The sequence below is a fragment of the Pistacia vera genome, unplaced genomic scaffold, assembly GCF_008641045.1.
Source record: "Pistacia vera cultivar Batoury unplaced genomic scaffold, PisVer_v2 Contig237, whole genome shotgun sequence".
Classification (NCBI taxonomy): domain Eukaryota; kingdom Viridiplantae; phylum Streptophyta; class Magnoliopsida; order Sapindales; family Anacardiaceae; genus Pistacia; species Pistacia vera.
Genome location: NW_022196043.1, coordinates 375,857 through 401,369, shown reverse-complemented (window position 1 = coordinate 401,369; position 25,513 = coordinate 375,857). Strand labels below are relative to the sequence as shown.

Here is a 25,513-nt window from a genome sequence, read left to right as displayed (position 1 = left end):
CATCGGCGACAATCCTGGCCATAATGCTAAATCTTTAAACAAAGAACCCAAAAGCATAATAATAAAAAAAATTAAATGTTTCAGAATTCACAAACTAGGGATAAATTCAGCCAGCAATTCAATCTCCTAAGCAATCAAGAAGCATACCCTTTTGTCTATATATAAAAGATCAATTTGGTTAGTGACATTGCAGATTAGATGAATGGGCACTGGTTTAGTTAATGGAAGCCAAATTCTTACATGGATTTTTGGTTAGCTCTTGCTTGCCTAATCCTTCTCACCCTGGCACTTTTTGAACTTGAAACTTTTATATAGTCTTAATTGGTGGGCACTTTTTGAACTTAAAACTTTTATATAGTCTAATTGATGGAATCATTAATCGCCTCTCTTGAATGTTCACAAATAATTAGTCATTTCAGTCCAAGTTTGGTTTTCAGATGGAACAACGCTTTCTCATGCATATAATATACTAAAAAATTATTTCACCAATACTGGAAAACAAACTTAATAATATATGCTCCTTTATATTAAATGAACATAACACTTTTAATAATTAAAAATAATGCAATTAATTTACAAAAAGAAATATATTCTAATTGACAAAGTTGATGATATGAACAATTATCAATTGTCAGTCAAAACACAGACAACCATAATTAAAAAAAAAAAAAGAATCAAAGTGGTTCTCACAAATTAATACATTAACTACTTAATAAATATAAAATCATCATGCAATCTACCCATTAATATTATTTATGATATAAAAACAAAGGAGTATTCAGTTGCTACAGAGGAATTGAAATATGTTAAGGAAAACAAAAAGGCCCATCTATATCATCCAAATCTACTTGATAGCAATAAAAACCAATGTACACATTTCCTTTACAATCAAAATTATTAAATATTCTCACTTAAAGTTTCTCATGACCGAATATTCAATTTACTAATTGATTCTCTATATCCTGCTTTATTTCGCTTTCACTTTCAATCTTAACCAAACACACGCAACCATATATTACCTACAAAAAATATGTTTACAATTGTTATGGTTTAATATAATTGATTTTTGTCATTACTATAAAACTGTTTACAAGCATTCGCAATACACAAGCTTTCCATCTAGTTATCAATAGAAAACTAAGGTATAGCCCAAGTTTTGACTTAGCTACGTTTAAATTAGGCTCCCAAACCCATGCTAACAAAGAACCCATGTAAGTTAACTATAAGACTCAAAGAAAAAAATAAAATAAAATTTAAGCAGGTCTGATACGATTTTGTTTCACACTCCAAGCTACAGAGCCATGTAACCTCTCCTCTCTCTCTCTCTCTCTCTCTCTCTCTCTCTCTATATATATATAATATATTATATATCTTATCGTCTGTTTTCAAATTTCATATTGCACCAACTTGGCAAATGTAAATTATAGATAAAGTTGCTTGTTTGAAATCAAACTAATATTATGTTTACTTAGAAACCCACCTTTCGATATGAATGCAATTTCGTTCTCTCCAATTTCTTGTCAAGCGTTTTCAAGGTAATCCCCTGTCAAAATAGAATCCACAATAAAAGCTAGTACCATTTTGGCAAGAAATAATTACTATATCAACAACACATTATTTCCTCTCCTTTGTTATTGTTGGCATTGAAATGACTGTACAGACCATATTTAGAAGATTTGTAGTAATCTCCAAATATGTAGTTTAGGTAATTGCCTTGTATGTATTGATCTACATTTATTTCCTTTATTTGGTTTCCTTACATATTACATTTACAATTGTATAAATTGTAACTTCTGTACATGAAATGATATATATACAAAAATTATTCTCTTTTTCTTCTTCCTTGCTGGTAATTTCTCGGCATACTCAGCAACTTTGGTTGCTTCTTTTTTTGCCTCTCTTGCACTCTTCGGTAACTTGGTTGCCTCCTCGTGCTTGTTACAACACCAGATTCTTACATGGTATTAGAGCAGGTTGTCCTGCCAGCTACTCTTCTTGTTACGCACCAATAATTCGTTTTTTTTTTTTTTTTTCTGCAAAACAAATTCAAGAGTTAGTCTTCCAAACCAAATGGCTACAAACCAAACAAACCCAATTAGGCCTGATCCAGCAAACAGCCAAGCCAACCCACACACAAATGGACCTAACCCAAACCCGAACCCGAACCCAAACCCAAACCCAAACCCAAACCCAAACCCAAATCCTCTCCCAGACCCAAACACTTTTCCTTTTGGGTTTTCGGGTCAAACTGGCCCTAACCCGTTTCCCTACCTATTCCAGATTTTACAGCCTCAATCTCGCCAACTGGAGCTCGGCGACCCCTGTATTCCTCCCCATCCGATGGACTAGAACTTGTTCTAGTTAAACACGTTCTCACCGGCACCGAAAACTACGCGACCTGGGCTTGCGATTTCCGACGGACGTTAATCGCAAGAGATAAAGACGGATTTATCGATGGCACCGTCACACCACTGGAAGAACCCCATCTACACAAACTTTGGACCCGATGTAACATGTTGGTCCGCTCGTGGATCGACAACTTCTTGACCCAGGAGATTGCCGCTGGTTTACCTCCAACTGAAATCGCCGAGGAACTCTGGCGATTTATCAAAGAAATGAATGGCCAGTTGGATCTGGCCAAAATCTTCACTTTACGGCAAAATCTTACCGATGTCAAGCAACAAAATTAGACTGTAACGGCATATTACAATCGACTTTCAGCCCTGTGGAACGAGCTCGATGCCGTCACTAATCCTCTTCTTGGACCACCGAAAGCCCTGCAACAATTCCAACAAATCAAAGAACAAGATCGTTTAATCCATTTTCTCCTTGGATTAAATGAAAATTTTCTGGCCTTTCGCACCTAGATGTTGGCCACAACCTCACTGACGTCCCTCCACCGGGCGTACCAGCTTGCTATCCAGGACGAGAGCCAACGTCTAGCCTCCATGAAATCACCACAGTTGGGTGATTCCATGGCCTTCGCTGCAGACAGAGAAAAGAAAAGTGATGGAGTGCTGCAACTAGGGCTTCCAAATGAGAAAGAAAAAGCTCTTTTATACAAAGCCGTGAATGGCCAAGATTCACTCCAGCAATTTGACAGCCCACAAGCAGTCAAGCAGGTCAACAGTCAACCCGGTCAAACCTTTGGCAATTCATCTAATGGCTCATACTTTATCAACTCTTAACATGGCTCAAATGGTTCCGGATCATTCCAATTGAGTAAAAAAATGTATTGTGACTACTACAAAAGGCGGAATCACAATCGGGACAGATGTTGAAAATTACATGGTTACTCTAAGAATAAAATGGGCCCTCCGACCGCAAATAATGTGATTGTCACTACCACTTCAGGATCCGAGACCCCATCATCCTTGATCAAACCTGAACAAATCACTCAACTCATCCAGATGTTGAATCAACTCCCAACAAACAACGCTTTCGCAAGTTATGCAGGTAAATCTTTTTGTTTCAGTAATTCAATTTCCCGTGATTTATGGATTATTGACTCAGGTGCTAGTGATCACATAATTTGTGACTCTAAATATTTCCAATCACACACAAACACTGTTACACATTTATCTGTTTGAATACTGAATGGCAATATTGCCAATGCAACCCACACGGGGAAAGTCAAACTTACTGAAACAATAACTCTCCGAAATGACCTTTTTGTTCCTGCTTTCAATTTTAATCTCATATCTATATCCAAATTTTGCACTGACAATAATTGCACATTGCAATTCCTTTCGAATATGTGTACCTTTCAGGACCTTTTGACTGGCAAACAGATGGGCTTGGGTAAGGCCCACTAGGGACTCTACTACTGGGAACCATTTTCTTTTCTTAGCAATAAAAATTATTGTAATGCCAATTTTAATAATAAATCTCTGATTTTTCATCAAAGAATGGGTCACAGTGCATCTATACCTCACTCTTATTGTCTAATCATGATATCTGGGGCCCATACTCTGTCTCTAATCATGATGGATCCAAGTATTTTCTTACCGTCGTAGGTGATTTTTCTCGCGAAACCTAGATATTCTTAATGCAATCCAAAGCTCAAGCTTTTTCCCATATTCTTAACTTTCTCTCCATGATCCAAACACAACTCCAAACATGGGTTCAAAGGGTTAGGACTGACAATGCTTTAGAATTTTTTAACCAGTAATGCTCTTCCTTGTTCCTCTCCCATGAGATTTTCCACGAAGTTCCTGCATTTATACTCCTCAACAAAATGGGATTGTTAAGCGAAAACACCATCACCTTTTACAAGTAGCACGAGCCCTCAAACACCAAGACAATATCCCCGCCAAATTTTGGGGCGAATGTGTAATTACTGCTACCTATCTTATTAATCGCATGCCTTTACGGGTTATTGGAGGTAAAACTCATTTTGAATTACTGTTTGGAAAGATACTTGATAACTCTCACTTATGTGTTTTTGGTTGTTTATGTTATTCCACAATAGTGGGTTCCCGTGACAAGTTTGCTCCTCGTGCCAGGAAATGTGTTTTCATGGGCTATCCTATGCTACAAAAAAATATTGCCTTTATGATCCTCAACTTAACAAATTCTTTGTTAGCAGAGATGTTGTCTTTCATGAGAGTGTTTTTCCCTTCTCGGAAACTGACATTGCATCTGCTCTATATGCTCCTGCCTTACTGGATCATCAGCCAGAGACTCCCATCACTGTGGTTCCCATTCTATTTACTCAGCTACAATCTGATCATACCACTGCTTTGGATCCTGACTCCACAATTCCTGATCCAGCTCCAAGCTCTCCCCACACCATGGATCCTTCCCAGGATACTCCCTCACTTATAGATATGGACCTTCCTACTCCTTCACCAGCTACTGTTTCTTTACGCCAGTCTTCCAGAATTACTCGGCCACTGATAAGCATTCATAATATCTATATATTTGTTATATTTCCTCATGTTTTAATGGTTATAAATGCTTAAATCTTGGATTTTGATTATGTTTCGTATTTTATGGAGTAGATTGAGGAGTTAAATCAAATTGAATTCAAAATCAAGAGATTTGGAGAGAAAAAAATCGGAGCTCAAAAAGAGATACATTCCAGAAGCGGATTTTGCTTAAAGCGTGGGCACGTCCTATTTTCCCAGAATGTTCACAAAAGCAGTCAGCAGATAAAGCGTGGGCGCGCCTTATTGGATCCGAGATTTTTGACCTAGGGTTACGAATTTGTTGGAGAAAAAGATATGTATGACAATTGGAAAGATTTATTTACCCTTTCTTAATCTCTAGGATTTGCCAAGGCTCCCTATTTTGGTGGGATTTGCTTTTAATTAGTTTCCTGACCTAGATAGGACAACTATTATTAGATGAGTTATAAATAGGGAGATTATACACAAGAAAAGGGGACATCGATCTCTACCTCTTTTTCTTCTCTTTTCTTTAGGCTTTCTTTTAATTATGTGTAGCTAAATACTTTTCTTTCAACTGAAGGATAACTGAAGTTTTGGTTCTTCAAGGATTGTGAGATCTAAATAATTTTCAGTGTTCTTTTAATTCTTTACTATTTATATATCTTATTAGCAATTATTGTCTTGATTGATTGATGCAAAGGGCCCGTTGTTCAATTATCAGGTTGATAAATTGCCATTTAGAACTTTAAATCCTGTTTAAGTGTTCTAATATTAGTGGTAAAATAACATAGTTGATTATAAAGGGATTTTCGATTTATGTTATGAAGATGTATAATCTAGTCTAAATGAATCGAGCTTGTGTATTTGTTGGCTAGAATTGGTAGTCTCTCTAATTATTAATGCTGTCGATAGATTAAATCCTAAGAGCTTGTTTAGGGTTGTTTATTGACAAGGGAAGTAATCAAAGAGCTTGTTTTGGTTATCGAGAAAGTAAGGAGAGATAGGTTGTTAGAGCTTGTTAATAACCATAACCAATTTAGTGAAGAATAGAAGATTTTATCCTTGTATCTGTGATCAATTCTCTGAACCAATTCTGAAATTATACCTTTGGTTGGATATTTGCCTGATATTGATTTTTCCTTAATTTTTAGTTGATTATAATTGTTTTCTTTTATTTCACTTCGAAATTTCAAAACCCCCTTTTTTCTTTGCTTTAATTTTCATTAAAATAAATCTACCAAATCTCTGTGGATACGACCTTGCTCATCACTATTACAATTTGTATTTATTTGAGAGTGAGAATTTTATTATTTGTTGGATTTGACACCCACCAGCCACTTGTCTAGACAGCTGACTACATTTGCTCCACTATGAATGGTACCACTTATCCCGTATTCAATTATGTCAGTTTTGATCGATTATCTCCTGGACACAGATTTTGTATGAGCAATATTTCTGCTGATCGAGAACCAGCCACCTTTTCTGATGCCGTTCAGCATGCTTGTTGGCGTCAGGCCATGGAGACAGAATTAAATGCTCTAGTTAGCAACCACACATGGGACCTTGTTTCCCGACCCTCACATAGGAAACCTATTGGTTGTAAGTGGGTCTACAAGATAAAATATCATGCTGATGGTTCCATCGAAAGGTATAAAGCTCGTCTTGTTGCCAAAGGCTTCACTTAATGGGAATAATTTGACTATCAGGAAACATTCTCCCCGGTAGCCAAACATGTCATTGTCCGTACATTCCTTTCTGTAGCTTCTCACCATGATTGGCCACTTCATCAGATGGACGTCCATAATGCCTTTCTTCATGGGGATCTTGATGAGGAGATTTATATAGACATTCCTCCCGGTCTTCACAATCAGGGGGAGAATCTTGTATGTCGATTATGGAAATCTGAAATGCAAAATTCACAGAAGCTCTCACAGCTATTGGATTCAGTCAATCCAAACATGATTATGCCCTATTTTCCAGACAACAAGGTGAGTATTTCATCAGTCTCATAGTATATGTGGATGACATTCTCATTACAGGAAATGACGAGAAAGCAATCACAGAATTTAAAGAGTACTTTCCCAGTACATTCCACACTAAAGATTTAGGGACACCAAAATATTTTCTAGGTATTGAGATTGCTCGTTCCTCAGAAGGAATATCCCTCAGCCAACGGATATAAGTACTTGAATTCATTGCAGATTCAGGACTAGCCGTATGCAAACCAAGCGTGATTCTCGTAGAACAAAATTTTAAGCTCACCACACAAGAATATGATGAGAAAAGCCAAAACCCTAAGATTGATCCATTATTAGAAGATAGCTCTAACTATCAACCGCTTGTCGGAGAACTCATTTATCTTACCATGACTCGACCAGATATCAGCTATGCAGTACAAATCCTTAGCCAATTCATGCATGCCCCAAAGCAATCCCACATGGATACAGTAGTGAAGGTACTAAAATATTTGAAGGGATGTCCAGGGCTGAGACTTCTTTTACCAAGGAAAGGAGACCTCAACATCACTGCGTACTACTACTCAGATTGGGGTTCATGTCCAATGACAAGAAGATCCCTCACTGGTTTCTGTGTTAAACTTGGAATATCCCTTATTTCATGGAAAACAAAGAAGCAATCCACTATATCACTTTTATCAGCAGAAGCAGAATACAGAGCCATGGCCAAAACCACATGTGAAGTCACATGGATTCTTGGATTATTACGGGACCTGAATCTTCAAGTGGAGACACCAATTAAGCTTTATTGTGACAACAAAGCGGCCAATGATATTGTAGCCAATCTTGTCTTCCATGAAAGAACAAAGCACATAGAAATTGATTGCCATTTTATCAAAGACAAGATACAGGAAGGTCTGATTAAAACAGAGCACATCCGAACCTCAGATCAGCCAGCCGACATATTCACAAAACCACTGTGTTAGAAACAACATTCACATTTATTGAGCAACCTCGGAGTTTATGACATTTATAAACCACAAGCTTAAAGGGGAGTGTTGACTAGGGATGAGACACGAGCTGAGTAGCTCGTGAGCTACTCAAGCTCGGCTCGCCCTAAGCTCAAGCTTGACTCGAAACCAGTCGAGTCGAGCTCGAGCTCGAGCTCGAGCAGCTCGTGAACAGTGACGAGCCGAGTTCGATCTGGGCGGAGCTCGGCTTGTCAAGCTAGCCAGCTTAAACGAGCTTAGGGGCCAATTTGCAAGATTTCAAAAGTTTTCTTATTTTTAGGTTGTCAAAATTGCAAATAGCACCCATAACCCATTCATAGACAAAAACGCAGAACCCATTTCAAAGATGAAACAAAAACTCAAAAAGTCAAAACCCATTTGCGATTTTTTGTTCAACCCAAAGTCCTAACTCTTTGTTGCCATTTGCCGTAAATCAGTCATTCACAACTCACGAGTCACGCCGCCATTGTGGACAACTTCTTCGGTGCCATTCGCTGTCATTGACTCACCGAGTCACCATCATCTTTGTTCTCTGCAGACCAGTGATTTCGTTCCAGCAATCCAGCCTTCCAGGTAAGAAATTTTATTTATAAGTCTTTGGATACATTCATCTTTATGTCTACAATGACTCGACATTAATGGCAGTGAAGTGAGTTATCTTCTATTACTTCATCTTTATGTCTACAGCAAACATTTGCTCTGTCAGTTTGCGTTTGCGTTTGCGTTATCTTCTCTTACTTCATCCATTAATGGCAGTTTGCGTTTGTCCTTTTATGAACTTTAATATTAAAGTTATGATTGTTTAGCTTCTGGGTTTTAGCTTTTGCATATATGTTGTTAAGTGATTTTTGCTCGATCGAGCTCGAGCTCGAGTACACCCTCACACTCGCGAGCTCGAGCTCGAACATGAATATGAAGCTCGCTTAAGCTCAAGCTAGCTTGGTATTGTTCGTCATGAGCCAAGCTCGTGTACTGAGATACTCGGCTCGGCTTGGCTCGTATACATCCCTGGTGTTGACATGTGAATGACTGTACAGACCATATTTAGAAGATTTGTAGTAATCTCCAAATATGTATTTTAGGTAATTGCCTTGTATGTATTGATCTACATTTATTTCCTTTATTTGGTTTCCTTACATATTACATTTACAATTGTATAAATTGTAACTTCTGTACATGAAATGATATATGCAAAAATTATTCTCTTTTTCTTCTTCCTTGCCAGTAATTTCTCAGCATACTCAACAACTTTGGTTGCTTCTTTTTTTGCCTCTCTTGCACTCTTTGGTAACTTGGTTGCCTCCTCGTGCTTGCTACAACACCAAATTCTTATAGTTATCTCTCTAATTGAACTCATAAATGTTTCCACAAGTGATTTATGGATTATTGACTCAGGTGCTAGTGATCACATAATTTGTGACTCTAAATATTTCCAATCACACACAAACACTGTTACACATTTATCTGTTTGAATACTGAATGGCAATATTGCCAATGCAACCCACACGGGGAAAGTCAAACTTACTGAAACAATAACTCTCCGAAATGTCCTTTTTGTTCCTGCTTTCAATTTTAATCTCATATCTATATCCAAATTTTGCATTGACAATAATTGCACATTGCAATTCCTTCCGAATATGTGTACCTTTCAGGACCTTTTGACTGGCAAACAGATGGGCTTGGGTAAGGCCCACTAGGGACTCTACTACTGGGAACCATTTTCTTTTCTTAGCAATAAAAATTATTGTAATGCCAATTTTAATAATAAATCTCTGATTTTTCATCAAAGAATGGGTCACAGTGCATCTATACCTCACTCTCATTGTCTACTATGTCCCATTGCTAAACAACCATGGACAAGTTTTCCTATTAGCACATCCTCCACTGACCACCCTTTTGCCCTAATTCATCTTGATATCTGGGGCCCATACTCTGTCTTTAATCATGATGGATCCAAGTATTTTCTTACCGTCGTAGGTGATTTTTCTCGCGGAACCTAGATATTCTTAATGCAATCCAAAGCTCAAGCTTTTTCCCATATTCTTAACTTTCTCTCCATGATCCAAACACAATTCCAAACACGGGTTCAAAGGGTTAGGACTAATAATGCTTTAGAATTTTTTTACCAGCAATACTCTTCCTTGTTCCTCTCCCACGGGATTTTCCACGAGAGTTCCTGCATTTATACTCCTCAACAAAATGGGATTGTTGAACGAAAACACCATCACCTCTTACAAGTAGCACGAGCCCTCAAACACCAAGCCAATATCCCTGCCAAATTTTGGGGCGAATGTGTAATTACTGCTACCTATCTCATTAATCGCATGCCTTCACGGGTTATTGGAGATAAAACTCCTTTTGAATTACGGTTTGGAAAGATACTTGATAACTCTCAGTTACGTGTTTTTGGCTGTTTATGTTATTCCACAATAGTGGGTTCCCGTGACAAGTTTGCACCTCGTGCAAGGAAATGTGTTTTCATGGGCTATCCTATGCTACAAAAAAATATTGCCTTTATGATCCTCAACTTAACAAATTCTTTGTTAGCAGAGATGTTGTCTTTCATGAGAGTGTTTTTCCCTTCTCGGAAACTGACATTGCATCTGCTCTATATGCTCCTGCCTTACTGGATCATCAGCCAGAGACTCCCATCACTGTGGTTCCCATTCCATTTACTCAGATACAATCTGATCATACCACTGCTTCGGATCCTAACTCCACAATTCCTGATCCAGCTCCAAGCTCTCCCCACACCATAGATCCTTCCTAGGATACTCCCTCACCTACAGATATGGACCTTCCTACTCCTTTACCAGCTACTGTTTCTTTACGCCAGTCTTCCAGAATTACTTGGCCACTTGTCTGGACAGCTAACTACATTTGCTCCACTATGAATGGTACCACTTATCCCATATTCAATTATGTCAGTTTTGATCGATTATCTCCTGGACACTGATTTTGTATGAACAATATTTTTGCTGATCGAGAACCAGCCACCTTTTCTGATGCCGTTCAGCATGCTTGTTGGCGTCAGGCCATGGAGACAGAATTAAATGCTTTAGTTAGCAACCACACATGGGACCTTGTTTCCCGACCCTCACATAGGAAACCTATTGGTTGTAAGTGGGTCTACAAGATAAAATATCATGCTGATGGTTCCATCGAAAGGTATAAAGCTCGTCTTGTTGCCAAAGGCTTCACTCAATGGGAATAATTTGACTATCAGGAAACATTCTCCCCGGTAGCCAAACATGTCACTGTCCGTACATTCCTTTCTGTAGCTTCTCACCATGATTGGCCACGTTATCAGATGGACGTCCATAATGCCTTTCTTCATGGGGATCTTGATGAGGAGATTTATATAGACATTCCTCCCGGTCTTCGCAATTAGGGGGAGAATCTTGTATGTCAATTATGGAAATCTGAAATGCAAAATTCACAGAAGCTCTCACAGCTATTGGATTCAGTCAATCCAAACATGATTATGCCCTATTCTCCAGACAACAAGGTGAGTATTTCATCAGTCTCATAGTATATATGGATGACATTCTCATTACAGGAAATGACGAGAAAGCAATCACAGAATTTAAAGAGTACTTTCCCAGTACATTCCACACTAAAGATTTAGGGACACCAAAATATTTTCTAGGTATTGAGATTGCTTGTTCCTCAGAAGGAATATCCCTCAGTCAACGAATATATGTACTTGAACTCATTGCAGATTTAGGACTAGCCGCATGCAAACCAAGCGTGATTCCCGTAGAACAAATTTTTAAGCTCACCACACAACAATATGATGAGAAAAGCCAAAACCCTAAGATTGATCCATTATTAGAAGATAGCTCTAACTATCAATGGCTTGTCGGAAGGCTCATTTATCTTACCATGACTCGACCAGATATCAGCTATGCAGTACAAATCCTTAGCCAATTCATGCATGCCCCAAAGCAATCCCACATGGATGCAGCAGTGAAGGTACTGAAATATTTGAAGGGATGTCCAGGGCTGAGGCTTCTTTTACCAAGGAAAGGAGACCTCGACATCACTGCATACTACGAATTAGATTGGGGTTCATGTCCAATGACAAGAAGATCCCTCACTGGTTTCTGTGTTAAACTTGGAATATCCCTTATTTCATGGAAAACAAAGAAGCAATCCACTGTATCACTTTCATAAGCAGAAGCAGAATATAGAGCCATGGCCAAAACCACATGTGAAGTCACATGGATTCTTGGATTATTACGGGACCTGAATCTTCAAGTGGAGACACCAATTAAGCTTTATTGTGACAACAAAGCGGCCAATGATATTGTAGCCAATCTTGTCTTCCATGAAAGAACAAAACACATAGAAATTGATTGCCATTTTATCAAAGACAAGATACAAGAAGGTCTGATTAAAACAGAGCACATCCGAACCTCAGATCAGCCAGCCGACATATTCACAAAACCATTGTGTTAGAAACAACATTCACATTTATTGAGAAACCTCAAAGTTTATGACATTTATAAACCACAAGCTTGAGGGGAAGTGTTGATTAGGGATAAGACACGAGCTGAGTAGCTAGCTCGCGAGCTACTCGAGCTCGGCTCGCCCTAAGCTCAAGCTTGACTCAAAACCAGTCGAGTCGAGCTCGAGCAGCTCGTGAATAGTGATGAGCCAAGTTCGATCCGGGCGGAGATTTCAAAAGTTTTCTTATTTTTAAGTTGTCAAAATTGCAAATAGCACCCATAACCTATTCATAGACAAAAACGCAGAACCCATTTCAAAGCTGAAACAAAAAGTCAAAACCCATTTGCGATTTTTTGTTCAACCCTAAGTCCTAACTCTTTGTTGCCATTCGCCGTAAATCAGTCATTCACGACTCATGAGTCACGCCGCCATCGTGGACAACTTCTTCAGTGCCATTCGCTGTCACTGACTCACTGAGTCACTGTCATCTTTGTTCTCTGCAGACCAGTGATTTCATTCCAGCAATCCAGCCTTCCAGGTAAGAAATTTTATTTATTAGTCTTTGGATACATTCATCTTTATGTCTACAATGACTTGACATTAATGGCAGTGAAGTGAGTTATCTTTTATTACTTCATCTTCATGTCTACAGCAAACATTTGCTTTGTCAGTTTGCGTTTGCGTTATCTTCTCTTACTTCATCCATTAATGGTAGTTTGCGTTTGTCCTTTTATGAACTTTAATATTAAAGTTATGATTGTTTAGCTTCTGGGTTTTAGCTTTTGCATATATGTTGTAAGTGATTTTTGCTCGATCGAGCTCGAGCTCGAGTACACCCTCACACTCGCGAGTTCGAGCTCGAACACGAATACTGAAGCTCGATTAAGCTCAAGCTAGCTTGGTACTATTCATCACGAGCCAAGCTCGTGTACCGAGATACTCGGCTCGGCTTGGCTCGTATACATCCTTAGTGTTGACATGTGAATGACTGTACATACCATATTTAGAAGATTTGTAGTAATCTCTAAATATGTAGTTTAGGTAATTGCCTTGTATGTATTGATCTACATTTATTTCCTTTATTTGGTTTCCTTACATATTACATTTACAATTGTATAAATTGTAACTTCTGTACATGAAATGATATATACAAAAATTATTCTCTTTTTCTTCTTCCTTGCTAGTAATTTCTCGGCATACTCAGCAACTTTGGTTGCTTCTTTTTTTGCCTCTCTTGCACTCTTTGGTAACTTGGTTGCCTCCTCGTGCTTGCTACAACACCAAATTCTTATAGTTATCTCTCTAATTGAACTCATAAATGTTTCCACTTACTATCATATTGGGATTCAAAGTTAAAAGTTATCACAGCATAACCAACATAATAATTAAAATTAAAAGCGAACTTTATAAACTTAAATTATTGCAAGCAAAAACAAAATTTTCCAATAATTAGATAATAAATGATCAGTAGCATATTAAAGAGACATTTCTATGCTTAGAAGCACTTGAAATCAAATAGAAAAAACTTAATGTAAAACTTTAGATTCCAAGTTAAGTGCATCATCTTCCACCACTGTACTCAATGTAATAGGGAGAACAAACCCCAACCAGATCCAATTCTCTATCATGTTGTAAAAACTATTTAGATTAAAATTTGGTGATCTAAATTGTAGAGCAAAAAGGTTGGAAACTAAAGGAATAGAGAACAAAAGTTAGTAATTGCTTTTCATTGATTTTCCAAGTACAGTGAGACATTCTTTTATACTGCAAATGGTTGAACAAAAATGGAAGATGATCTCAACCATTGAACTGAAACAAAAAAACAGAGAGGTCTTGACTGTTGTTCATTTTGCCTGGAAGGAGATCAACTTGATTAGCAGTTGACCAACTTGCTTAACAACTTTTTAGCAACTTGATCAACCTGCTTAACAACCTATGCAACTTGATTTTGGGCGGGAAGTATAACTGAATTTTGTAGCTTTAGTTCGTTGGAGAGCAGTAGTCATAAGCAGTCCAAAATCTAGCATTTTGTTTATTGTTTGAGTGTAGCTTGCATTCTCATTATCGTCCCTCAAGCCAACTCAAACAAAAGTCTTTAGAAGCTTAGATTTTCAAGATTAACTTGTTACCTTGTTAATAAAATGTAGCCCATGCAATAAAAAATTGATCTGAACTAAACTGTGTCTATTGAACGCCATTGCTGCTTTGATCTGAACAATACTGAAACGTATGGCTGCTTTTTAGTTTTTTTTTTTTGGAATCAAGTTTCTTATCAGTTAACATCAATGTGTTTCAATTCAAGTTTTGGATGACCATCCCTATTGCCTTGAGACAAACTTGGATTGAACACAGAGGAAATGGGGAGAATAGTGAGTTTCCATGAAGTAGATGAAATCTGGGACTCGAGAGTGGCTTGGTGAGAATATCAGCTGTTTGAAACTTAGAGGAGTCGTATTGAATAGCCAGCCATTTTGGGGTGACCATTTCACACACAAGGTACATCGATTTTGTTGTGTTTTGTGCGGGGTGAAACACTGGGTTGGAAGCTAGTGTAGCAACACTAGTGTTGTCAGCACAGAGGATTGGTGAAGAATTTAAAGGGATGCATAGTTCCTGAAAAAGATTTTGCATCCATGCCATTTCAGCGGAGGCTTGTGCAAGAGCATGGTACTTATCCTCTGTGGAAGACAAGGCAAAAACATGTTGCTTCTTTGAGCTCTATTGGACTAGATTTGGTCCAAGATAGATGCAATAGCCCTGGTGGAACGATGATTGGAGAGGTTACTTGCCCAGTCAGCATCAATGTAGCCTCCAAGTTTCAAATTGCCACTAGATTGCAAGTAAACCATAGTTATGATTACTTGTAAGCATGGTTTATACGAGAATTTCAAGCCAAAGAAGTAGTGCAGATCACCAAGATCTTTAAGGCAAAGTATGGTTTAAATTAGTTACAGATGTTGAATTAAATGATCATCAGGTCCAGTGATGCTATGTCATCAACATACACTAACATGTAAAATGTGCTGTCCCATGAGTATAATAGAATAGGCTTGATACAAACGTAGATTCTTGAATCCCAGGCAACAAGAGCCCCTTTTAGCCTATCAAACTAGACTTTAGGAGCCTGTTTAGGCCATAGAGGGCCTTGTTGAGTTTACAGACATGTTGAGGAAACTCAGAGTTGATAAATCCATAGGTTGAACCATGCACATTCTTAGTTAGATCGCCATTTAATAAGGCGTTTGACATAAATTGCTTGAGTGCCCAGCCATGAGTAAACTGCTAAGGAGAGAGATAATGCGGATGGTACAGCTTTGATAACAAGAGAGAAAGTTCTAGATAGTCCAATCTGGTGTTTGATGAAATCCCTAGCCATAAGCCTGGTTTTGTACATTTGTAAAGACCACCAGCAGTTATTTTACTTGAAAGACCACTTATTCCCAACAGTGTTTACGTTTGAGAGTATGAATTAGAGACCATGTGTTGTTATTTAGGAGTGCATTGATTCTTCAACCATAGTCGGTGCCAATTGGGATCGTAAGGCTGCTGAAATTGATGCAGGTTCAAGAGAGGGGAATGTGAAAAAGAAGCTGTTAAGGCAGTTGCTTTAGCTCGAGTAATCATGGATGATGATTTTGAATTGCAGGTTCAGCACTTTAGTAGGAATTTTTTAGTACATATAAGGGAATGCTGGGATAAGATTTGCAGAGGAAATGGTTTGAGGGGACTGAATATTATCAGAGGATTGTTGAGACGTGGCATTGTAATTGTAGAAGAGATTGGTGATCCTAGAGCAAGAGTGATTGATGGTGCAGAGGTGTTGTCTGGTACTCTCTTGAACATCAGGAAGGCATGATGGAATAGTCCAAGAAGGGAGTTGTGCTGGTTGCTAGGATGAATTGAGTTGACAAGTGAGATAATAACCATTCGCAAATGAAAATGGTCTCATCAAATTTGATAGTTTGGGTGTGTAAACCTTGCCAGATTTATTAAACAAAGGTACCCTTTATGATGAGAGCTGCAACCGAGGAACACACATGCTCACTATGAATGAAAATTGTGTTTTTGATAAGGCCTTATGAAAGGATAGCATAAACATCCGAAGATGTAGAATGACTCATAGCTGGTAACTTATGAAATATCTTTCAAAGGGTGACTGATGATTTATCAAGCTGATGGCAATCTGTTGATGAGATACACGGCTGTATGAAACGCAAACCACCAGAAGGAGAGTGGCATTGAAGCTGAGCAAGAAGGGCCAAACCTATCTCAGTGACATGTCTAGTGTTGCATCTACTTTGCCATTTTGTTGATGTAATGAGGGCACGGATGTCTGAAGTGAATCTATGAGAAGCAAAGTGAGAGAGCAATGGTCGAAATTCTCCCCAATCAGATTGAAGTTCTGATTTTGGCATCGAATTGTTGCTCAACAAGCTAATGAAATTGTTGAACAGCAAATTTGCCTCTCATTTATATTTAATGGATAAATCCATGAGTATCTAGTGAAGTATCCACAAGCAAAAGATAGTACTTGAATCCGTGGAGGAAACTATGGGCGCAGGTCCCCATACATAGAAAAATTACTCAAAAGGTGCTGAAGAAGACAGCGTGGAAGAAGGAAAAGATCCTTGATTTAGCTTGCCAAAGATACAAGCTCACAAAGATCTCTATTATGCTTTCAGAGATAGGTAATGCAAGTAATCATAATAGATTTCAACACAAACATTAGGATGGCCCAAACGCCAATGCCATGATAGCATGGTTTATTGATACTAACTGATTATGAACATCTATAGGATATTACAAGTAGACTGCTCATTATTCATTGTTGATTCTTCGGATGATGCTAGAAAGGACTTCACTGGAGAGCTTTGAAACTTTGTTCTAGAATCAGCAGGTGCAGATGATGAAGAGTGAGTAGGAATAGCAAGCTTATAGAGACCTTGAAGAAATCCATGTACCAGAATCTTGGGAAGTCTTATGCTTTACACACAAACATCAGCTGAGAATTCTACCCAACATTATTTGCTCTAGTAATCTTAAGATGTAAGTAGATTCTTTGTCACATCAGGTACATAGAAATTTTTGAGATATAACAATTTATTCTTGAGTGGAGGCTAGAGTGAGCAAACCTATATGTGATTGGACAGATTTTGTCCATTGCGACTTGTAGTTTTTCTGCTCCAGAATATCAGTTTTGAATGAGAGATTTTTGGAACAGTAGTAATGTGATGTGTAGCTCCAGAGTCAATGTACTAGCTAGGATCTGTACAGTAGGTGGGGAGGCAATGTACTGTAACGAGATGATGATCCAGAGGGATATTGTCCACATTTTGGAAAGTTTCAAGTTGCTGAGGTTATAACATTCAGGCCCTGCCCTAATTCTGATGAGGTGATTATTGCCGTTGAACTGCTGGTGATTGTAAGTTCCAGTTTTGAACTTTGTTGAATATATCCAAAGTGCACTGATTTATCAACATGTGCGGATTACCTGAAATATTCATGTTTAGGCAGCAAGGTAGGCTTGATGAGCTGACTAAATATTCTGCGGCAAGATTTCAGCTCTAGGACGTGAAAAATTTCCATGATTCGTCCTCCCTGGAATGAAGTATTGAATCTGTGATAACATTGTAATGCTATATGTCCAGATTTTCACATACTTGGCAGATGATTCTTTGCCAAAAAAGTTTCTGCACGACCGCCTTTGCCAACATTCGGATTAAAGTTGTATCATATGTGTTTTTGAAGTTTGGTTGTAATTGTTTCGATTGAACTGAGTGTTATATGGATTTGGTGTAGGTATATTAGAATGATTGGTATATAATTTTGAAAGGTTTGGTGAGTATTGGTTGACTATGAGTAGCTGAGGAGGATTGATTGTAGGTATGTGTTTAGCAAACAAAAAGGTGATGCTTCATAAAATCCAATGTATGCAGATTGCTGTCTCTCTAACCTCATTTCGTGTTTATGGAGCAGGAACTGAGCTTCTGAAGAGAGATTTCACTGCTTCTTGCGTGAGGTTTGCAACAATTGCATCAAATTCAGGTCCTAGACCATCTAAAATATAAAGCAGCAGTTCCTCATCACTGATCATAACTTCACTTGCAGTTGTGCTCCAACGAAATCTTTCATTTTAAGATGCATTCATAATACTCAAATTATCCTTTTTGGAGGTTTGAAGCAAATTTTCAGTGCAATGTTTCCTTTGAATCAGTAACAAAATGCATTTCCAATGTATACACAAATACAAAGGCATACTGCAGTGAGCTATGTGTCTAAACATTGTTTTAGAAATTGAGGATGTAAGCCAACTGACCAGAAATTGATCTTATACTCATTGTTATTATATTACTTCTTGTTTTGTTCATTTGATTTCTTAAAGGACATATTGAGGACATGATTTTTCACCAGCCACAAAACCATCCAATTCATAAGCAACAAGGGTAGGAAAAACCTGTGATTCCAGTAGCGTAGTTGTTCTCTCCTAGTTTGACAGTAACAGTTGGAAGTGACACCAGACTGAATAAGCTGAGGTGGAACTGGTTGCTGCTGTTGCCTTTGACTGGAGTTGACTGATTGGATTTGCCATATTAGACGTTAGTCTTCTATATCTCTGATACCATGTGAAAACTATTTAGAGTAAAATTTGGTGATCTAATTGCTGAGCAAAAAGGTTGAAAATTGAAGGAATAGAGAACACAAAGTTGGTAATGGCTTTTCATTGATTTTCCAGTATAGTAAGACATTCTTTTATACTGCAAATGGTTGAACAAAAATGGAAGAGATCTCAACCATTGAACTGAAACAGAAAAACAGAGAGGGTGAATGCTGTTATTTTGCCGGGATGGAGATCAACTTGCTTAACCACCATGCAACGACTTGCAACTTGATTTTGGGCGGGAAGTATAACGAATTTTGTAGCTTTAGTTCGCTGGAGAGCAGTAGTCACAAGCAGTCCAGAATCCAGCATTTGTGTGTGTGTTGAGTGCAGCTTGGATCTCAATACATGTGAAGGTAGTAGGAAAATTTGGATCAATGAAAGTTCTCAACAAATCCCCAAATTCAGATATCTAAGCATTCTGATTTCTAATAATATTAAACAGAAAATGAAAGGGCAAGAAACACAATTGGAGTGCATAAAATAATAGAAATGACCATTAAGACAAATGGCTTGAAAGACCGAGACAGTCATGACCATTAAATCAAATCCACCCTGAATACATTTTAAGGTGGTTAGGATTCTGTATTTCACAAAAATAAACTAGTATATAGAGAGCTTTACCATAAAGTATTTTTTCATTGATATAAATTCTGTGAGATACTTTATTATATGCTCAGATTAAAATAAAAATCAAAATATAAACCAATAAAGAAATTGATAAAAGGAACATAAAAAAGTGATATATATGATCAATTACTAATTTGGTTTCTCGTATTGAAATATGAAAAACCAATAATTGAAATAATTAAAAAGTATATCAAACAAAATTTAATTTGTAATTAAATATTATAATGTTGTACTCTCAAGCTTGGGACGAGAGAAAAAGAAGATTTCAGTTTTTGTTGGTCGGATCCACTTACCGAGCCTCTATTCTTTTTGTTAAATTAATGTTAAAAAAATGTTATAATTTGCATGCAAAATTTTGGTTTTATAAAGTCACAAAATACTCTCAGGTCTTCAACAAGCATATCTTGCATTTATGTGCTTTATCAAAATTGATTATTAATTGAACGCATGGAAATATAAAGTATCATAGTTTTCAAATTAAATATATATTTCATGATATATTACTGAATTTTTTTTACAAACAATGAGTCATAATGTTATCTATAACAGTCAAAATGTATCATTGATGACCTTTTCTGTAAGCAATAGAACTCAAAATTTTTTTTTGTTAGTTTTCTAAACAAATGACACTTCAATGATAATACCTCTTATTTCATCAATAAGATCCAATATAATAGAGAAGTAATAATACTATTCAACCTAAAATTTACAATTTTCGCAATAAATTTTATAAATATGATATTCTATATCTTTTATGGATGATTATTACATAACGAATGAAAACATGATTCAATATTTTTGAATATTACATTGATGATTAAATATAAATAATAATATAATCCTTAAAAGATTAGTAGAGAGTCACTAATTATTTTAGGTGATTGGATCTTTTGAAATTATAAAAGATGCAAAATATCAAATTATGAGACCACCATACTCAAAAGGAAATTATTATTATGATTTTTGCATCCATTAAAAGATATTATTATCTAAAAATATTTCATAAAAAAAATAAATCAAAATCATAATCTTTCTGTTAAATAACTGAGGACTTTTCAGTAATTACAACTTCCAACTCCCTATATAAAGAGATAAATTTATTTGCCACACAGCCTTCACGCCTATCGCATGCTCTCTCCATTCTCCCGCCAAAACAATTTCTCTGTTCAGATTGCTCTATTCTTGGTGTAAGCTCTTATCTTCCTCTTTAATTTCTCTTATTCTCTTTAATCTCGAAATCATTACTCATAAAGTCATAATCCTGTCATTAATTTCCGTACGCATTTCTTTTTAATTTTTGAGATTCTATTTTGATTAGAATGTCTGTTAATTTTCTTTGAATTTACAATTCTATTTTGATTAGAATTCTATCTATGCATATTTGAAACATGAAACTTGTGTTCGTTTTATAACTCTGAGTAAAATTCGTCTGTGATTCTGATGTAATCTTTGCTGTTTATTTTCTTTTTGTAATTTATGCAGCATTTCTTGTTAATTCTGTTGATTCTATTACTTATAATGTTCTTTGAATTTATAGTTAAACTTGTCAAATTTGTGATGCTTTATGAAATAACATGAAAGAATTGTGAAATATTACGAATCTGTGCAAAATTTACTACTAATATTGAGGTTTTACTAAGATTCTTGTTCTTTGTTTGAAGTCATGATTCATATATGCCAAAAATTCTGAGTATTGGAAGGTGTTGATAAAAAGAAGGGTGAAACTTCCATTCTTGAAACGTTAGAAGTTTTAATAAGGTGAATTATGATGTAGAATGTGAAAGTTGTGTTATTTTATGAAATTTGCATGTGGAATTTTTTATGCTTTATGAAATGATACAAAAGAATTGTAATATATATGTTACAAATCTACGTAAATTCAACTACTAAGAGATTGAGCTTTTAATAAGATTCTTGTTCTATTTTTGAAGTCCAAGATATATATAGAAACTATTAGTGGACGTATGGTTTGAAAGACTACTGGCCCAGTCAGCATCCACAGACCCTTCAAGCCTTAATTAGTTCTCCTCCAGATTTCAATGTCATGGCCATAATCAAGGATACCTTTAATATATCTCAACACATGCTTACAAGCCTGCCAATGATTGACAGTAGAGGCTTGGAGGAATTGGCTGAATTTATTAACAGCAAAAGATAAATCTGGTCTTGTTATGGTAAGGTACTAATTAAAGAGTTCCAATGGTACTCCTGTACACAGAAGGCTGATCAAACAGAGGATTGTCACCTAAGTTGAGTTTTGAACCAATCACCAAAGGAGCAGTAAAAAGAGATGAATAATCTTTGTCACGTAATTACAATTTGTTATAGGTGAACGGAATAAATGCTATGTCCTTAAAATTATAGTTATGCATTTTAATATAATTGTTGCAATTAGAAATATACACATGGTTTAGAACAATTACAAAAAGGAGCTTATCTTGGTTGTCTTTAGGCTATGGTTAGTATGGCCATGGCTTGACTTGCTCATGTTAGTCAAACAAGATGGACCTCAACTCTCAATTAGGCTAACTAGGTTAAAAATATTAAAAGAAGTGATTTTTAGTCCCAATTTAATTAATCTTCACCCCCATGACTAAGTACATCTTTTCTATAAATACATCTCTTCTATAATTAATAATAATAATAAAAAACCCTCTTTAAACCTCATTTAATACCGAAAATAACCTTTTAAACTTATCTAGGTTTATTTTCCCCTATTTCAAACGTAATTAGTTTTAATTTTTTTTTAACACTATTTTTCTCAAGCCAAACATAGGTTTTTTCTTTACTTTTTTTCCCCCAATTTCTTAATTTCGACTTATTTTCTATTCTTTAGATTTAGATTCATGCTGTTATGTTTTCCATATTTTTAGTATTATATTTTCATCAAATAAACAATTATTTATAAAATACAACAAAAGATTTCAATGATTATGAAAATTTAGGATTAGACTATGAAAATTTAGGGTTAGAGTTTATGTAAGATTAAATGTTAAAAGTTAAAAGAAAAATATAAAGTAGAAGATGAGTGTATCTCGAAGTTATAACGTTATCTTTGTAATAAAAAATAAGGTTAAATTTGTCAAAACAAAAAATAAATTTAAAAGTGGTGGGTGAAAATCAATTAGGTGCGGCTAAAAATCACTTTCCTAATATGAATTTGTATCATCAGATCTATCTAGAGAGGCATTGCCTTTGCCTCAACGGTTGAATATTGCTATGTGAAGTAGCATGGTGTTTGTGAAGAAGAGGTAGTTAAAATGATTCAGGAACATGTTGCGGATGCATGGAAAGATGTGAATGAGGAAATGCTCAAACCAACTACTATATCAATGCCTCTACTTGAGCGAGTTGTTAATTATTTGCGTGTAATTCATCTTTCCTACAAAGGAGGATTATGATGGCTTCACGGAGGCTCTTAAGTTTAAAGACCAAGTTGCCTTATTGCTCACAGACCTTGTGCCTCTTCAAAAGAGTAGCTCTATATCCACTAATTAGATGTATATGTTTGTGGAGTTAATGGGAGTCAAAATTATGTCTTTAGCCAGGGATTGAATTCTATTAATTCTCTCAATAATTGTACCCGTGGAGATTAGATATCAAATACATAGCCGTTTCATATTAGATATAGCAAATCTTTGAAACACAAATTTCACATCACACGAGCCATTTCATTCAAACTTCATATTTATGTGCGCGTAGAGACATATATGTAAAGTCCAGGAGTTCCTCTCAGCCATATTAAGAAAGAATAACAACGCCTTGTTACTTTTATTTGAAAAACAAATTAAAAGACAGCTAGATCTGCTACTTCCATTTCAGGCTACGGCTGATAAGGAATGGGAATGGCGCTTAAATCATGTTTTCTTGTGATTGTCAAACCAGAGAGCTCTTCCATGTCCAAATCTTCATTCTTCATTCCACCTGGAAGTTTCCAATCAAAATGGTACCGCAACGAAGCCAGAGGAAACTCAACATTGGCCAGACCATATGTAATTCCTGGACACATCCTTCTTCCTGCGCCAAATGGGAGATATTCGAAATTAGTTCCTCTATAGTCAAGGGAGCCATCACTGAACCTCTCTGGATTGAAGCTCTCAGGTTCGGTCCAATATTCTGAATCCCTTGCAATCGACCATACGTTGATCAGGACTCTGGTTTTGGCTGGAATGTTGAATCCATTAATCTCAATTTGCTCTCTACATTCTCTTGGAAGTAACAAAGGATCAGCTTGATGTAATCTCAGAGTCTCTTTGATTACTAGCTTCAAGTATTTCATTTCGCTAATGCCCGTTTCATCAACCTTCCCTTTTCTATTGAAGACTTCCCTGGCCTCAGCTTGAGCCTTTCTCATCACTCTTGGATTTTTAATCAGCTCGGACATTGCCCACTCCATTAGAGTAGCAGATGTGTCACTGCCAGCACTAAAAACGTCCAGTAAAAGAAGTTTATATACTTAAGTAATCTTTGAAATATAAACATAGAAGAGATAGTGGTCAGGTTTTAAACATGGTTGATTTTCCCCTGAATTGGAGATTAACTTTGGAAAGTCTATTTACATACAAGTAATCTTGAAAGAAATCTAACAACTATTCCACCGAACTTTTAGAATTTATGTTCACCAGATATTAGCTAGAGAGAGATTAAGCATTGAACTCAAGGTTTTATATATAGATGTAATTATAAGAATTAAAAATACTTACAAAAACTACTGCTTTGATGTTCTCGGTGGTTAAGGAAAATTGAGGATCGCCATCTTCTTGAAACTTCAAGAGAACATCAACCAGATCGTTATCTCCTTCACTCCCGACAGACATCTACAATGTTCATTGATAATGTTTTGAATTATTCTGTCGGATTCTTGCATCAGCTTCTCCAATTTTGACTTCACTCCAGTGATGAAATGGAGAAGTTTGATGGAAGGAAACAGATCTACAATGTTAAAACCTGTTAGCAATTGTAAAATTCCCTTGATAGCCGATTTAAATTTTTCTGGGTCTTTGCATTTTCCCGACAAGCTGCCCTTGCTGTGAGACCGGATGTTGATGAGAAAATTGCTTCGGTGAAGTTAATCACTGATCCTGCTTTTGAAGCAATAGAATCTATGAGATTAGACATCTCTTCCTCTCTTAAGGATCGTAAAGATTGGACTCGTTTGGCGCATAAAAGCTCCAACGTACAGATTTTCTTTAATTTTCTCCAATATTCACCAAATGGTGAAAAGATTACATCAGTATAACCATAGGACACAAGGTTTGCTAATTCATTACACGGCCTTGATGCAAAACAGCATCAAGAGTTTTCATCACTTGCTCGGCGAACTCCGGCGAAGAAACAACAATAGTAGAAATTTCTCCAAGCTGGAGATGCATAAACGGTCCATATATCTTGGCCAACTCTCTCAGTCCACGATGAGGAAGACATCCCAGCGATCCCAGAGCAGCAAGCTGGTGCAGATTACCAATAAGAGGTAATTTCCGTGGCCCTGGAGGAAGACTTAAAGTTCCGTCGTTGGTTTTAAATCTTTTCCCAATCTTCATAACCATGAAGACAAAGATAAGAAAGCTGAGAAGGATTGAGGAGGGGAATACGAGCTCCATATTGGCAAGATGGAAAGAGGAAAGTGCGAGGAATATTTATACCATTTTAGCCTCTACAGCAACAAATATATGCATTTCACTAATGAAATTGTATATCTGCACACGAATGGGTCCACTTTTGAAATTGATAACCCAGAATGATCCACTATCAAAGTCCCTCAATAAGGTTTTCTCTCTTTTTGCACCTAGAAAATCAATTATTAGTTTCAAAATTATATTTTTTATCATATTATTATTATAATTGCAATACATAGCTCGCAGATTGATATTTAATTCAATAAAAGTATAAAATGACAAAATAATGATTTTTTTTTTT

The 25,513-nt window shown here is 36.5% G+C and overlaps 1 pseudogene; it reads right to left on the bottom strand.

Annotated features, from left to right (window-relative positions):
• Positions 1–23,420: 23,420 nt before the first annotated feature.
• On the bottom strand, positions 23,421–25,197 carry LOC116131678 (annotated as a pseudogene).
• Between the last annotated feature and the right edge of the window lie 316 nt (positions 25,198–25,513).